We start from the raw sequence: 15,818 nt of genomic DNA, 5'->3' as shown, positions 1-15,818 counted from the left end.
GCCTTTCCGAAACTGGGTTTTCTGCGTTGGCTGCTTAGAAGAAATAAAAAGAAATCAGTATCTGTTTCTAATATTGAAGCTTCCTTCGAAAAACTTTTCTCTGCAAGCTAGGCGCAAGGGAGTCACTATTAATTACAAAATTTGTTTCTAACTTAGTACTAAATAAATTACTAAATGCATGGTGCAGTACTGACACAGTCCTAATTATAAGCGCATTATATCTGTGTAAGGTGAATTCTGATTTTGTATAGAGTCAGAATGTATTATGCTTTAATTTTCTTTTAAAAAATTGATCAACTTTTGAATTCATATTTTCTTCTTTCGATAAGCTCGCACACGCCCGATATGCTCTAGAGAGCTATTTAGTATTATACCACCCCCCCTCCCCTCCCCGCCTCCCACCCTAATCAGCACACTCCACCGGTTGAGATTCGCTGGCCATGTCTGGTGTGTGGAACTAACATGAAAATATTCAAACTTCTTCCAATATCACTACACCGAATTTTCGAATCGACTCGGTTTCCGTCCCAAGCACTCACTTTTAGGATAATCTCGGGTCACGAGAATAGAACTCCCTGGATTACCATTCGACATAACCGACTAGCTGTATCTAATGGCGACGACCATTAGCCCAATGAAAACTTATTCTCTATATCCAGAGTAGCGACTTCTGTGCTTAGTGCTACCTGTGTGTCGAAACGGACGACGGGGTATCGTGTCACGTCCCCATTAACTAGGCTAACAGAAGCCTCGATAAATGTATCTGGGAACTTCATATTTAAAGAATAGTCATGAAGGAGTGTGACAAATAATATATTTCTGCAACTGAAATACTCTAGCGTAAATACACGAGAAATTTTAAGACCCATACAAATTAATCTCTCATCATGTGAAATAAAATTTATCAGTTAAAAGGCCTAATAAAATATCTCGGTACGTAAAACCAAGAAAGCATTACAACCAATACGCCGCCCACTTTTTAACTGCAAATCTGAAATGTTCTTTCCACCATTTAATTAGCTGCCAAGTCCTACGTAGCAGACCATGATTTTTTCAAAGCGCAGCATGGGAAAGAAAAAAGAACGTTACATGAAAACATAACAACCACTGGTAATGGTTTGTACAGAAATTTACGTCGCGATCGGTTATATTCATCATTCATGTCACGGTATGCCGTACATTCATTGAAATGTTAAACGACTTCGTGATGTTGAAAGCGCCTAACTATATTTGTTTATATATTTGTAGGAAGTTTCTTAGTGAATGAAGCATATCTGAAAATGACAACTACTTCCCGAAACCGGCAACGTGAATATTTTTAATGTATGTAAGCAATCGTGACGTAATAAATTATTACAGAAAGATTGAAAAGGTCACAGACTTCTTTTAGTAATGTACTGATTTTTTTAAAAAAAAAATTAAAAATAGCATCGAACAGCACTCTTATGACGCACAAAGTGGAAAAAGTAATTGAAACATTTTACACCGTCACATTTCCTGATAAGATCACATCTTTTATTTGATTTCGCTATAGATGTAGTGTAAGAAATGTCAAACAGATGAAACAAAAGTCGCAATTAGTTTGATGAAACTGTTTTTCTGCAGAACTTCAAGTAAATGCGCCCACTGCTTGGAGAAATCTATCCACATTGCTGTACTCTGTTCAGGCAGAAATGAATGTCACCAACACGTTCCTCAACCATCACTCGGTTATAGTCGTCGGTGAAGAGATGATTGTTGCAGAGGGACGACTATGGAGAAATACCAGTGAACTCTGTATGTCCTCACAGAAGAAACACAAAGTTTACCTACTCTTGCAAGTCACGTCATTCTGAATGTATGAAGAAAAATAAGAAAACTGTGTTCTCTGTAGGTATTACATATCTTATCGGTGGAGCAAACGGTATATTCTTATACCTTCGGCAAAAAAGGGCAAAAAAAAAAGGAAAAAGAAATGTTGCATATCATAATTTCAGTTCTGTGCTATAGATGTCAGAGTGGAGCTACATGACTTAGGCGTTTCAGCGTGTTATGTTTGAGTCACACATTACTACCCTAGCAATACCAACGCATTTTCCATAGCGTGCATTACCAGGAGAAGGCTGAGGGGGTTGCTTATGTCCAACCCACAGAGAGTTTAAAACCAGCATTCTTTATTAGTTGTTGTCGACTAATACCAACAATATACTCTTTAAGGTGGTGCTGATGTACAAGTAAGGTCCAGAACATACAAATATCGTGCAGCACACTCTTAGCAACATCAAGGCCCTTTCAATAACACGTATTCTCAACTTATTTTGACCACTATAAAAAATTTAAAATGCTGATTTCGTAATTTGTTGTTGACTCCTAGTCACAATATACATTTTAAAGAGATAGTGATGAGTAAGTCAGGTCCTGAACCTGAAGATACTGAGTATGACATTCCTTGCCGAAAGTGACTTCTACTACTAAGACTTATATTTCTGGGTAAAGTTCAACTGAAAAATGTAAAATGTTTTTGATATCTGGTAAAAGAATTCACTAAAAACAATACGTATTTTTTTCTAAATTTGAAAATACGAAAAACCTGACAACAATACAATATTTTAAAAATGTTAGTGTAAAGTACACCTCCTCCCACGCTCTTAATATTGCGATGAATAAGCATCTTTGACAACTAATGAAAACGTCTTCGGTCCCGGGTTCCTCTGGAACTTAGAACTACTTAAACCTAACTAACCTAAGGACATCAAACACATCCATGCCCTAGGCAGGATTCGAACCTTCGACCGTAGCAGTCACGCGGTTCCGGACTGAAAGCGCCTAGAACCGCTCGGCCACCGTGGCCGGCTCCATATAGGAGGAGATGGCAAATTGTAATAAAACCTTACCGAATTTATAAAGTGTTTTTAACTCCTACCTGGATACAGATTGACGAGCAGTAGATAGGAATTCGTCGAATTTGTGTCTTGCAAGCGACTTCCTTCGTGTATCAACTCAATTTGCTTAAGATTTGCTAAAGCATTTTACCTACAACCATGTCGCTAATCCAATTTAGGTTACTATGAATGAATACTCTCACATATTGTAATGGTGGTACTTTTGCCAGTGCTTTACATCCTTAACTATAATCGAACAGTAACAGGTCTGACTTTCGAAACGAACGAGGTTCTGGAAGGTACGGACACGGATGTAGAGCCATGCCGACTCCAGTGCCGCTGCCAGCTGCGCTAGGTTTCTCTGTTTGATGACCAATGGCGCGAACAGTCCGATCGATGTGGTCCCATAGATTTTCGATTGGGTTTAAATCTGACGACTTTCGTGGACAGGGGAGTACAGTAATCTCATACTGGTGCGCTACGAATCAAGCACGTACACTGCGAACTTTGTGGCACCTTGTCATGTGCTGCAGGTAGAATCCATCGTGCTGAGGAAAAACAAAACCACGTGGGGGTGGACATGGCCCCAAAGGATACATGCGTATTTGTGTTGATCCACCGTGCCTTCCAAAATGAAGAGATTGCCCAGGGAATGCTCTGCGACCTGGAGCTTTCAGACGATTTTGAAGGGCATTTCACGCCGTACACACCAACAGCCATCTGATTGATGGAGTATAAAACGCGATTCACCTGAAATTAAGTCTGTTTCTGCGTAAGACATATTTACATATGTTGATAGTCAACAACCAGTCTCTGCACCAAGAGTCCATCTATATTCTGAATAACTTTCTTCATTTTTTTGAGGAGCAAACACTGTTGTCTTTTGTAAAACTTTTGCCAGCCTGTGTAGCCGAGCGGTTCTAGGCGCTTCAGTCTGGAACCGCGAGACCGCTACGGTCGCAGGTTAGAATCCCGCTTCAGGCATGGATGTGTGTGCTGTCCTTAGGTTAGTTAGGTTTAAGTAGTTCTAAGTTCTAGGGGACTGATGACCTCAGCTGTTAAGTCCCGTAGTGCTCAGAGCCATTTGAACCAGTTTTTTTAAAACTTTTCCTTCTTGGCATCTATGACGATGATACAAAAACCATCCTTATCCGCGTAATACATGCCCTAAGAAAACGTATACATTCTGAACGTATTTCAAGTGATTCATTAGTATCTTTCTGCTAATGGTTGTAGAATGAAAATTACAAGATACGAGGAAAGACTTATTCGTCTAGTGAATGTGAATGACGAAATCCGAGTCATAAGACTTGTGACAGATTGTCATTACTTCCAGCTGTACAACATATTTACAATAATCGAATAAAGTTTCATTGTGAGAACTTATATTTACATTGAAGAGCCAAAGAAATTGGTACACCTGTCTAATATCGTGCAGGGCTCAAGCGAGAACGCAGAAGTGCAGCGACACGACGTGGCATGGACTCGAGAAATGTCTGAAGTAGTGCTGGAGGGAATTGACACCATGAACCCTGCAGGGCTGTCCATAAATCCGTAAGAGTAAGATAGGGTGGATATTTCTTTTGAACAGCGCGTTGCAAGGCATCCCAGATAAGCTCAATAATGTTCATGTCTGGGCAGTTTGACGGCCAGCGGAACTGTTTAAACTTAGAAGAGTGTTGCTGGACCCACTCTGCAGCAGTTCTGGGGGTGTTGGGGGTCATGTGAATAGATGCTGGTGATCAGACAGGATGCTTACGTATGTGTCACCTGTCACAGTCGTATCTAGACATATCAGGGGTCCCAGTCACTGCAACTGTATATGCCCCACACCATTACAGAGCCTTCACCAGCTTGAACAGTCCAGCACTGGCATTCTGGCTCCATGGAGTCATGGGGTTGTCTCCATACCCGTCCATCCGCTAGATACAATTTAAAACCAGACTCGTGCGATCAGACAACACGTTTCCCTCCAACAGTATGTGTCGTGCGGTCATCAAGGGTACACGAGTGGGCCTTCGGCTCCCAAAGCCTATATCGATGATGTTTCGTTGAATGGTTCTCATGCTGACACTTGTTGATGGCCCAGCATTGAAATTTGGAGTAACTTGCAGAACCGTTGCACTTCTGTCACGCTGAACGATTCTCTTCAGTCGTCGTTGGTCCCAGTCTTGCCGGATCTTTTTCCAGGAGCAGCGATGTAGGAGATTTGATGTTTTACCGGATTCCTGATATTCACGGTACACTCGTGAAATGGTCGTACGAGAAAATCCCAGCTTAATCGCTACCTCGGAGATGCTGTGTATCATGGCTCGTACGCCGACTATAACACCACTTTCAAACTCACTTAAATCTTGATAACCTGCCACTGTAGCAGCAGGAACCTATCTAACAAGTGCGCCAGAAACTTGTTGTTGCCGACCGCAACGCCGTATTCTGCATGTTTACATATCTCTGTGTTTCAATACGCATGCCTATACCAGTTGCTTTGGCGCTTCGTTGTACATTATACACGATTTTAATAATTAAGAAAATTATAGCTGTCATTTTGGCGAATATGAAAATTTGTAATAGGGGAAAGTAACGGATACTCTTGCGTGTTAATAACATTAGTATACCCCGTGGTAAGTGTGGTATCAGCGGGAAATCAGGTCTGTGTAGCGCGGGTTTTCCCGTGTCTCGACCCACTGAGAAAGCGGCGCAAACCTCTCCACGCCTGTCGACGATCTGCGCGTCCTTCCGTGACCGCAGCCGGCCTCTCACGGGCCCGCACCGCCAGTTCCGCAACGCCGAGCACACAACACACCCGGCACAGAGGCACCAGCAGCCAGTCACACCAGTCCGCCAGACAGCTTGTTATTTGCTCACGTACACAGTAACGTAGCACTATCGGAGACAATTTACAAATGTTAAAATTAGATAGCAGTAGCCCATAAATATCAGTTTCAATGAAATATAGCAACTACTACTTACTCATATTGGATCTACCTCTCACATACAGGGTGCTAAAAACATGTGTCTTATTTCTTGCAGTTTGTAGTACAGTTAAAAACCAGAAAAAATCCTATAAAAATACGTTAGCATTCAGTGCTCCAGGCTGTCTTCCCGTTGAAATTCATTACTCTTTTCCTGATTGCTGATGTTTATATTCGTTTAGTTTTTCCGCTATCTTACTGTTGTCAGACGTAGCAATTACAACAGTGCACCATATCCGTCATTCTGTAAGTATCGTTTTGACTCTATCCAGGCTTCGGAATAAGAGCATTTGATTCAGAATGAATTTCACTCTGCAGCGGGAATATCGGCTGATTTGAAACTTCCTGGCAGATTCTAACTATGTGTCTTGCTGGGGTTTGCAGCTGGGACCTCTACCTTTGCGAGAAAGTGTTTTGCCGACTGCGTTATCACAGTAGTACCCACACGTCACCTCCCTATATCCTCTCCTCTCACAGCTTAACTTCCACTAGTACCTGTTCTCTTACCTTTCAAACTTTACAGACGTTTCCTGCATGGCTCGCTGGACAAGGATGCCTGCGGAAAGCAAACGCCTCAGGACCGGATTCCGCTCAGGCGCAGTGTTCAGTCTGTCAGGAAGTTTCATGATAATTTTAAGCGTAAAGCATTCCACAGCCAAATGTTACGATTGACAATGGTTGTCGCACTTGCTGTAATTACTTGTAATAGAATGTTCTTTAGTATTTTTCACTTCCGGACAATTTCATGCCGTGTAGCAATATTTAAGTACACCGGTGCAACCTGTAAAACGAAAACATTATGGCTACAGTAAAAACTGACGTTCGCCGTACATTTTTAAAATGTAATTGGGTGATAATGACTATTATAATTGCAAGTGTGATGTTACGTCACATTAAAAATGGCGAAGCAGTAGGCCTCGTCATTTTTCGTTCCGAAATACGTCATTATGCAAACTAGCCACATTTTGTATGAACATGAGAGTCAGTCTGATGTGCAAATCAACTACATTTCAAATCAAATCCAACCGAAATCGAAGAGAATGCCGAAACTCACGTTTGTTTTCTATTGAAATACTATAATAATACGTGCCACGGCCGGGACTTGAACCGGGGACTCCTGCTTTCTAGCCCGATGTGCTAAACACAACAAATTTCAGTTCATTGCTTCAACAACAAAAGTAGTTTCGTAGCTGATTTATCCATTTCGGTATTTCAGAATCCCAATTGCTTGTTCGTTGCTTACTCCTGACGATTGTCTTTCACTTCTGCCTATTCTTTGTCATTACCTGTAGCATTATTGGCAGGATCCTTCAACTATCTCGGGATTTTGACGATCTAACACGCCAGTCGGATAGAATTTGGCAAGACATCCATCAGGAGGACACCAATAACCCTATCAAACAATGCCAAGCCGAATAAATGCTTGAATCAGAAACAGAGGTAGCCCTACGCATTATTGAGTTGCTTAATTTATGAAGCTCTTTTACTTAAACTTATCGTCCAGTTTTTTTCAGAAACTGTTTATTTGTTTCTCTGTATACGTAAATCACATTTACCGATTTCTGTTCCATTCGGATAATTCAATTGCAGGGGATTTTTCTTTCCTTTCCTTCTTTTTTTTCATCTACATTTACATCTACGTGATTACCCTGCTATTCAAAATAAAGTGCCTGGCAGAGGGAACCACCTTCAAGCTGTCTCTCTACCGTTCCACTCTCGAAAGCCGCGCGGGCAAAATGAGCACTTACATTTTTCTGTGCGAGTCCTGATTTCTCATATTTTATCGTGATGATCATTTCTCCCTATGTAGGTGGTGCCAACAGAATGATTTCGCAATCGGAGGAGAAAACTGGTGATTGAAATTTCTTGAGAAGATCCCGTCGCAACGAAAAACGCCTTTGTTTTAATGATTGTCACTCCGATTCACGTATCATGTCTGTGACACTATCTCCCCTATTTCGCGACAATACAAAACGAGCTGCCCTTCTTTGTACTTTTTCGATGTCATCCATCAGTCCCACCTGATGCGGATTCCACACCGCACAGCAGTACTACAGAATAGGGCGGACAAGCGTGATGTAAGCAGCCTCTTTAGTAGACCTGTTGCACCTTTTAAGTGTTCTGCCAATGATTCGCAGTCTTTGGTTTGCTCTGCCCAAAATGATATCTGTGTGATCGTTCCAATTTAGATTATTTGTAATTGTAATCCCTAAGTATTTTGTTGAATTTACAGCCCTCAGATTTGTATGAATTATCGCGTAATTGAAATTTAGCGGATTTCTTTTAGTACGCATGTCAATAACTTCACACTTTACCTTACTCAGGATCAATTGCCACTTTTCGCTCCATACAGATATCTTATCTAAACCATTTTGAAATTCGTTTAGATCATCTGATGACTTTAAAATACGGTAAATGACAACATCATCTGGAAACAATCTAAGACGGCTACTCAGATTGTCTCCTATGTCGTTAATATAGATCAGGAACAATAGAGGGCCTATAACACTTCCTTGGGGAACGCCGGATATTTCTTCTGATTTACTCGATGACTTCCCGTCTATTACTACGAACTGTGACCTTTCTGACAGGAAATCACGAATCCTGTCACACAACTGAGGCGATATTCCGTATTCACGCAGTTTGGTTAGAAGACGCTTGTGAGGAACGGTGTCGAAAGCCTTCTGGAAATCTAAAAATATGGAATCAATTTGACATCCCCAGTCGATAGCACGCATTACTTCATGAGTGTAAAGAGCTAGTTATGTTCACAAGAACGGTATTTTCTGAAACAGTGCTGACTATATGTCAATAAATTATTTTCTTCGAGGTACTTCATAATATTCGAATACAGTATATGTTCCAAAACCCTACTGAAAATCGACGTTAGTGATATAGGCCTGTAATTCTGCGGATTACTCTTACTTCCCTTTTTGGCTATTGGTGTGACTTGAGCAATTTTCCAGTCATTAGGTACGGATCTTTCTGTAAGCGAGTGGTTGTATATAACTGCTAAATATGGAGCTATTTTGTCAGCATACTCTGAGAGGAACCTGACTGGTGTACAATCTGGACCGGAGGCTCTGCCTTTATCAAGTGATTTAAGCTGCTTCGTTACTCCGAGACTACACTTTTTATCTTAAAGTGTACAATTTGCCCTGGAACAGCACAGTATTTTTGTGTAATTTGAATTAGAGGACGAGAGAAATATAAGTTATCTTATTTACATCTGTCGACATGTTCTATACTCCCATGTTAGAACCTTCAACTTAAACCCTGGTGTGGCGTTACTGTGAACGGTTTCGCTACAGTTCGCCGTCGCTGGACTGCATACTATCCTCTGAGGGTGGATGGAACACTGTCAAAGTGTGATACAGCGTGACACTTAGACAGCGCTTGGGTCTATTGTTGCGATAAGCTGCTTTTCACAGGCATGGAAGTCTAACAGTGTTGCACAACGTTCTGTAATCTACGACACGTCTTTAGACGGAGCGAGAAAAAATGGGTGTAGTTGCATGTCATTTGTCTGCGTTTCTGCTGCAACGATTTGATTTGCGGTGTCCACCCACAGAGATTTTAATTCTATGAATCTTTCAAGGGGAATACTCCATTGACCTCTGAGATGCTCTTGTCTGGCTTCATTAGCGAATAGTTTACAAATTGCAAGAGACATTCGCTGACTTTGTTTTGTTTCCAAGGAAAACCACGAGGAGGCAGTCTCATTTCGTTCCCCATTAAATTTACTCGTATTTTCAGCATTTGCAAGTTAGCCAATGAGTATGACGTGCATTAATCTGCTGTTCGATATTTATTTAATTTCCAATGGGTGTACGTTTTCTTCTTTGCTGTAACATCTGTGTAGGCCACACAAGTCAGAAATGCACTTATGTTGCCGTCAGTTTGGAAGATTTTTTAAAGCATTTGCTATACTCTCGTCAGTTTAGATTCGAGGCCGTGGTACTGAGCTTTTCCTGGAGATTTTTTGCTAATCAGTATAAATTTCTATGAACCTTTGATATTAACGCTATTATCCTTCATCTTTAGCCTTCTGAGACATTGTTAGTACAACGGCGCTTTCCACTGTTATTTCAAATATCTCGGCATGTCCTCGGTATTTAGCCACTCCCACAGAAATAGTCGTGGAAATCCTGAAGTTCTTGGTCTTCAGATGTGCTCTTCTGAGCAGACAGACAATCATCATCCTATATTTCCAGGGTTCCTCATAAGCAGGAACAAGGCCGCAACACTGAGCTATTTTCCGCAAACATTGATTAAAATGAAAATTGTACCCCAGTATCAAACATGTAGCTGATAGGACGATAGCAGTTTTGAAGTCAGTCATGTGACAGGTAGGGTTCCATCCATGCATGTTTTAATACTTAAAAAAAATAGACACTCGTCGCTCTTTGTTCGGTAAAAAAACATACACAAGTGGAATAATGTTTGTTTCCTACCAAGAAGTAAGATATGCGTGAAGTTTAAACAACTGTCCAATCTGTTTCTTCGAACTCTTGACCGTTCCGTCCACAAAGAACGAGTATGATGAACACGATTTACCATTTTCGCTGGCAGACACCAATATTCCCTCATACTGTCGCCTTTCCTCATCTGGAAATAAAAAATTAGTTTCCAGCATTCAGCAGTAATTTACTTTCTTGAAAGAATATTCTTACAGAACTGGTCGGGTCTTGCGTAGGTCCCATGTACTTTCTCCTAAAGCGAAGCAGCTACTTTTCCGCACTTCTCTGCAATGGTATTGATATTTGCTAAGTCATAGTCTCGATTGAAGAGCTGCTCTTTTTCTTCAGCATAAATTGATAAAATTATAATATATGTTTTTACTGCACGTTCTTTCAAGGTTTCTAAATGTTTTCGCACTTCTTTAGCTGCTTCATCTGGAATACAGACGTGGCTGGCTTCGTCCGAAACGGTGTTACTGTTAGTGGATGTTTTTTCTTTATGTCGGTTCTTAATAGTGTTTACACAACGCCATTAAATTACACCTTCTTTTACGGTGTAGTGCATTATATACTGATGCCTGCTATTAATGGATAAAGGCTTCCCTTAAGCGGTGTCAGTGAACTCCATCTTCACAGCGCTTAGAACACATAACACTACTTGTTAGTCACAGATCAACTGCAGTACTGTACTCCGGAAGAAAGCCGCGCTTCATAGCCATGTATTAATGAACTACTGTGCGGGCAAGGTTCTTGGTACAGGATGTGACATTTCCGAGTTAGTATATCCCAGGTAGCGACGAACAGGTCGGTATATCCTACTTCTTTCTATTTGAAAACTGTTTTGATAGGGACGGTTCTTAGCTATGTTCCATGAAAGTCTGTTCAACAGTTTAAATTTTATCAGCTAAATTAAGTGAAAATGTTTTCCGTCAGCGCGCTCTTTTGATATACCGGTACGCTACGTAATACATAACAGCTACATCACGTTATGTAGTACCAGATTGTAGAGCTCAAAAGATCTAAATGAAAGTTCACCAGAAGAAATGTTTATCCTTGACCAACAATGACAATTTTTGTCTTTTGAAGCAGCCACTTTCAGCACCTACAAAGCAGAAAACAGCTGACTATGAGTAAACTGTAAGAGATAACGTACGCTCTCGAAAACTTTTTGTAGTTCTTTTCGATGTCTATAATTCAGTACTAAATAAAATGGTTTTGCTCCAGTAGTTCAGGCAGCCTACTGCAAGAGAATCCACTTTCTTCCGACTTGATTTATAATTATCACCACTGCTTATTACTTTTTTTTTTGCGTCGTCAGCCATCTGACTGGTTTGATGCGGCCCGCCATGAATTCCTTTCCTGTGCCAACATCTTCACCTTAGAGTTGCACTTGCAACCTATGATCTCTGTTATTTGTGGATGTATTCCAGTCTCTACAACTCCCTCAAGTATCAAAGTATCACGGAAGTTATTCCGTGATGTCTTAACAGGTGTCCCAGCATCCCGACTCTTCTTCTTGTCAGCGTTTACCATGTATTCCTCCCCTCGTCGATTCTCTAGAGAACCTCCTCATTCCTTACCTTATCAGTCTACTTAATTTTCAACACTCTTCTGTAGCACCACATCACAAATGCTTCGATTCTCTTCTGTTCCGGTTTTTCAACAGTCCATGTTTCACTACTATACAGTATTGTACTCCTAACTTACATTCTCAGAAATTTCTTCCTCAAATTGTGGTCAATTTTTGATATTAGTAGACTTCTCTTGACCAGGAATGCCCTTTTTGCCAGTGCTAGTCTGCTGGTTTTATCGTCCTTTTTCCATCCGTCTAGCGTTATTTTGCTGCCAAGACAGTAGAATTCCTTAACTTCATCTACTTGATGACCATTAGTCATGATGTTAAGTTTCTTGCTTTTATCATTTCTGATACTTTTCATTACTGTAGGCTTTCTTCAATTTATTCTCAGTCCCTGCGCTCTGCTCATACGACTATCCGTTATATTCAGCAGGTCCCGTAATTATTCTTCACTTTGACGATACCAGTGTCATCACTGAACCTTATCATTGATATCCTTTCACCGTAAATTTTGATTACACTTTTCAACCTTCGTTTTATCATCGTCATTGCTTCTTCGATGTATGGACTGGAAAGTATGGGCGAAAGACTACATCCCAGTTTTACACCGTTTTTAATCCGAGCACTTCGTTCTTGGTCGCCCAGTCTTATTATTCCGTCTTGGTTTTTGCACATGCTGTACATTACCCGTCTTTCCGCATAGTTTACCCCTATTCCTCAGCATTTCAAACATATTGCACCATTTGACATTTTCTAACGTTTTTCCCATGTCGACAAAGCCTACAAACTGTCTCGATTTTTCTTTAGTCATGCTTCCATTGTCAACCGCAACAGCAGACCTGCCTCTTTGGTGCCTTTACTTTTCTTAAAGCCAACCTGATGGCCATCTAGCAGATCTTCGATTATCTTTTCCATTCTTCTGGTTAATGCTTATGTTACCTAAATTAGCTAAATATATACCAAAACTTAGTCGATGAATATATGCGCGAATTTAAAAAAGAAACACGTAACTGCATAGCTGAAGAAAATATCAAAGGAAAGAAAAAGTCGGAATAATGAGTTCATTGTGAAACTCTGCATCGCGTATGCGATACTGCCTTGCCGAAATCTTGCAACTGTAATAATACTTATGAAAATACCTCTCTTGTCAGAATATGCAGATTACGGCGAGGCAAGATCTCGCGTCGCTCTATCGTGTTTCATCCGAGAGATGTTGGTGTGAATTGTACGAACAGAGTGTCGACCGTATCGTGTCCACTGGTGAAATATAACGTTTAAAAAGCATGAATAAAACTCAAATTAAAAATTTGAATAAACATCGGCACAAAAAATTTCAAAAAAGTAAAAACAAATAGTAAATAAATTTCAAAAAAGTAAAAATAGATAGTATGAATTGTCCGTTTAAGTTTAATATAAGTAGTAATATTTTTATCCAAGCGTCGTCACATCTGGCGACAGCCAAGTAGATAAAATGACTCCCAGAACACATCTACAATAATAATGTACGTGATTTAAATATAATTAAGCTACCTAGGCAATGTAGGATCATATCGAAACAACAATATCAACACGTTGAGTCTAAGTTTCTAAATTAATTTACTCCGCGACTGCCCTTTCGGGTCGCCGCTCTTGCTCACGCTCCGCGTAATTACGTAAAAATATGATACAAAATAGATAACTCTGTTCTTTAACAAAATTAAGCTAATTATAGACGGATTGGTTTTCTTGTTATATACACTAAGCAATTATAATTTCACTAGCGGTATTGAGGTGTGGATGCGGGACGCGCAGGACTGGAAGAGATTACGCCAAAGAGAAGAGGCTTATATTCAGTAATAATGAAAGTAGGCTGGTCTAGAAACAATAGCTGCAGCTAGCTTCTATCTTTTTTATTCACTTAGCGGTTCCCCGACGCAATGACTTTTGGATCAGAATACTAGTACTTATATTAGGCTTAAAGGGGTAATACATATTACTTTTTTATTTTTAGAGTCTTTTGTGTTTTCTTTTTTAAATTTTCATTTTATGTTTTTTATAGCAAATGTGGTTGATAGAAGGACTCCTTTGTGTCTATAGGTGAGCACAACGAAAGCAAATAAGCAACTCCGTTAGGGAATCTGTTCTGTTGAGTGGTACTTAAGTAAATAAATTAGTGAAATCAAAGTGAACTAGAAATTAGAATATAAATGGAAAACTTGGTTTAGTTTGGAGAGTTACATACTGGCTCACAGCGGGCCGAACAGCAGAGACAATGACCGTGAAGTCAGCAAGTTCCACATAAGCGGGCGCTGTCGATTCAGCCGTCAGGGCATCGCCCGACCGGCTCACGTGTTTCTCAGTGGTCGCATGTGAGCAAAAGGCCCTCACCTACATCCCAAGAGCCAATGACCGACGTTAAGAAGATTCTTCGAGAAGCTTTTCAACGTGACAGAAGAGGCAATGACCGGCTCACGTGTTTCTCAGTTGTCGTATGTGAGCAAAGGCCCTCGCCTACATTCCAAGAGCCAATGACCGACGTTAAGAAGAATCTTCGAGAATCTTTTCAACGTGACAGAAGAGGCAATGGCCGTGAAGTCGTTCACCTCCAGTAAACTGAAGTGAATAAATACGCGAGACGCAGTGGGCCCGAGGGAAGTAGATGAAGACGAGAGGAAGACGAAGGCGAAGACGGAGACGAAGACGGAGACGAGCGACGAAGAAGACGAAGAAGAAGCGTAGCAGTTGTTTTAAGTGAGTTTCGGTGCTGAAGACCGTCATGCAAGAAGAGACTACCTCATGCACAGACGCACCAAGTCCGCCGCTGTAATGGAATAGCAAGCAGCAGCCTCAGTGTCAGAAGAAGAAGTTAAAAGGTATTTTGAAGTCTGATTTTACATACCCGGGTGACTCGTGAGGACGGGAAGGAGACGGCCTCACTTCAGCAGTCACCTGTGAGCTGGGATGAAGACCTGACAGCCGAAGACTGGCAAGCGGGAGTCCGTGGTTCGAGTCCGGGACACTGGCCTTCCCCCGCCGCGCCGCTCTGCTGGCCGACGCACAACACACGCGGCCGCTTAGAGAAGAGAAACACTGGGACGCCACATTCAAGGTATCACCATCCGATGCACGACGTCGCTCGCAATAATTAAACGGGACACCTCGCGCTGCGCGTCTCCGGTCAGCTGGGCGAGACGGCGACACGAGATACACACCGCTACGCGTAATCAGACGCCGCCGCCGCCGCCGCCGCTGCCGCAGCAGAAGGCTACGCAAACGACACGGCTGCCGCTCTCCGAACCAGAACGTCCAGTAAGATAACAGTTGTACGAAACTTTCAATAAAAGTTATCTTATGTATAAAATGATGTTTCATTCGACCTCATACCCGAGCCAAGGAAGAACCCACCCTGCCCACATTTTGTAAGAGAGAAAAGTTTATTTATTTAATATTTTCACCCAGACAGAATGCTTGAGAATGCTCATCCTGACAATTGACAGCATCAAAAGAGAAAACCCATTTACATTGAGTAGCAGAATTGTACATTAAGTAACAGGAACTGTTACATTTGATGTCAGAAGCCGTAGTAGTTGTTACATTTGGTGTCAGAGAAAAAACCCTTGGCTCAATATGAGGTGTGAATGACAGTCACTAAAGATCCACAGTTAGTATTGTTTAATGTGTGAAAGGATAGAGGTTTGCATAGCAGTCGTAATATTTTCTTTCTTTAGAAGTGTATATTCTCTCATGATTTTAAGAGTTTGTCGAAAATTTTTAAACATCTTTTTAATTCAGTGTGGTAAGATTGTGTAACTAACAGTTTATAAAATGATGACACGAAATCGTACAAAGTCAGAGTCAGCACCACAAGGGGTTTCTACTGATGAAGCTATTCAGAGCTTAGTTAATCAAATAGCACAGCTTAAAAATGATAATAACGCATTATTCAAACAGTTGTGTGAGGTTAGGC

General features: G+C 41.0%; 1 protein-coding gene across 1 annotated transcript in view; it reads right to left on the bottom strand.

Moving 5' to 3' along the window:
• The window catches only part of LOC126176055 (uncharacterized), a 186,368-nt gene that overhangs the window by 129,223 nt on the left and 41,327 nt on the right, over nucleotides 1-15,818 (bottom strand). The window lies entirely within an intron of this gene.

This window comes from Schistocerca cancellata, chromosome 3 (genome assembly GCF_023864275.1).
Source record: "Schistocerca cancellata isolate TAMUIC-IGC-003103 chromosome 3, iqSchCanc2.1, whole genome shotgun sequence".
NCBI lineage: Eukaryota > Metazoa > Arthropoda > Insecta > Orthoptera > Acrididae > Schistocerca > Schistocerca cancellata.
This window is presented reverse-complemented; position numbering and strand designations above follow the sequence as displayed.